Genomic DNA, 2,754 nt, shown 5'->3' on the forward strand with positions numbered 1-2,754 from the left:
AGGAAGGAAAGGAAGGAAAGGAAGGAAAAGAAGGAAAGGAAGGAAAGGAAGGAAGGAAAGGAAGGAAAGGAAGGAAAGGAAAGAAAGGAAAGAAAGGAAAGGAAGGAAAGGAAAGAAAGGAAAGAAAGGAAAGGAAGGAAAGGAAGGAAGGAAGAAAGGAAGGAAGGAAGGAAAGGAAGGAAAGAAGGAAGGAAAGGAAGGAAGGAAAGAAAGGAAAGAAAGGAAAAAGGGAAAGAAAGGAAAGAAAGGAAAGAAAGGAAATAAAGGAAATAAAGGAAAGAAATGAAAGAAAGGAAAGAAAGGAAAGGATGGAAAGGAAGGAAAGAAAGAAAGGTAGGAAATGAAGGATTAATTTTTGGCCTAGCTCAATCTTTTAGTAAAGTAAACTCTGTTCTCTGGCTTCAAAATTTATTATCTTGTAAAATCAATTATTGAAATGTTATCTTTCACTTTTCTCAGATTTATTTAACAATGTAAATGATAAACTAAGTATACTGCAGTCATTTCAAAAAATAGTTTTTTTTCTTATAAATTCCATACAAAATATGTGCTGTCGAGTATACGCCCGTTTAAGTATTAGCACAGAACATTGCCCATGTGCATGTGTCGCGATGTGAGTTTACTTTTTAGCATTTTATTTGCTTTAGTTTTTTTCCCAAATATTTGAGTCAAACAAACAAAAATTATTTTATCTGCGAAAAAAAAAACTATACGATTGCTCTAAGAAAAAATAGCAACAAAATTTGTTTGAAGCTAAATGTTAGTAATGGCGAGAGGTTATAAAAAATTTTGTTTCCCAAAACAAAAAAAAAAAAAATATCATAAAAACTCTACCCCCGAAAAAAATACTGTAGAAATATTTTAATATTGCAATGACGTTATGATTTGTGGCAGTTTTATATTTTTTTATTTGCTCATGCATATATCTGCTGCGAACGTAAAGGAAATGAGACATAGAAGCGCCCACTCGGCCATAAAAATATCAGCTAAACAGAAAAAAATCCTAAAAAAACACAAACGATTTGAAGTCTTTGAAATAAAACTTTATGAGATAAAGATGATGTTTATTTTTTGTTCTATTCATTTTAGTATGTGTGTGAAATTGTGTTATTATTTAAATTTATTAGATGTTTTCTAATGCAGTCAGCAATCATGTGGGTTAAACACGAGTATATTTTGTAAAATATAAAACAATAGATAGTTGCCTCAGTGAAATCGTGTGTAATCATTTAACAAATAAAATTAGACAGTTTAAGAGTAGGGAGAAAATTTAAGTGTTTTTTAGTTCTATACAAAGAAATTGGTACATGTCTTGAAATACAAAAACGTAGCATAATATTTCATTATTATTTAACACTTTTAAAACAGCACTTCCTTTTCCTGTGTCCTTAAACGACACTGAATACTCCCTTTATTTGCTTCTCTTTGCACGTTTTAAGAAAACGAATGATTTGTGTCTTATATCCAGAAGCAAGTAAACATTCTTTAAATGTCTTTTCAAGAAAATTTCTTTTAAATATTTTTCAAATGAAGAACACTTTGTACAAATAGCCAAACAGTATTTTTGGCAAAACAACTTAGCTCAGCAAATCTAAATAAATACTTGAAAAAATTTCATTTTGGAAATAAAATAATAAACGTACAAAAGAAAAACAACTTAAATCTCTTGGCTTTATATTCAGTTCCACGCTGCAGCAACACCATCTTACATGTACAATAACAAACGTTGTTTGAAAATATCGATGTGAACGGATGTTAAAACAGATAAATTAAGACTAAGTAAGAAAAATAAGCAGAAATAAAAAGAAAACATATATATTATATATCTTTAAGTTCTTTTCATGTCAATGACTAAAAAGACGCCCTTTGTATATTTATGTCATTACTTGTTTCATAAACTTGAAAGAAAATCCTCTAAAGTGTAGAAAAGAAAAATATTGATGGTTCATTTACTTTATTTCACTATTACAATAGTTGCATTGACTATTGACTGAATTTTATTTGCAACTGCTATTGGGTGTCTTTTGTTGCCTTTGAAATTTAAGTCTTGCAAATAGTTGTAGTAAGAAATAAATGATACGGTACAATAAATCTTTTTAAAGTTGTTTGCTATTTTATTTCTATATAACATTTTGGGGTATTTGCTGACTAGTTTTCGTTCTCTGTTCAGAGAGATCTTCTGCATTTAATTTAACTCCCTAAGAAGATGTTTTACAGAACCATGATTATATTTTAAGGAATGAGAAATGTCGTGAAATAAACTAAGAAATGAACTCGAAAATATAGCGCTGAAATAGTTGAAGAATTATGAATCGAAACTTAAGTTGTTTCGAAAGTTCGAGATATCATGAAATACATGAATGGATCGGAATAAAACAAGATTAACAGCATATGGGTATCAGAGAACTAGGCGATACCCTATTATGAAAAAGCGGGTATACTTTCTTTACGAGCAAAGAAGCTTGAAGTAGTTAAACTGACGAATGCAAATCCGTTCGTATTAGTTAATGTATTGGAAGGAGAGGATCAGGAACGAGAGGAAGAATAATCAAATATACATTCTTTATGAGAAAAGAAACTTGAGGTAGTTAAACTGACGAATACAAATCCGTTGGAACTAGTTGATATACTGGAACGGTGGGAATGATCAGGAAAGAAAGGAAAGGAAGGAAGGAAGGAAAGAAAGGAATTTAAAGAAAGGAAAGAAAGAAAGGAAAGAAAGGAAAGAAAGAAAGGAAAGAAAGGAAGGAAGGA

This window comes from Lucilia cuprina, chromosome 4 (assembly GCF_022045245.1).
Source record: "Lucilia cuprina isolate Lc7/37 chromosome 4, ASM2204524v1, whole genome shotgun sequence".
In the NCBI taxonomy this organism is placed as follows: Eukaryota; Metazoa; Arthropoda; class Insecta; order Diptera; family Calliphoridae; genus Lucilia; species Lucilia cuprina.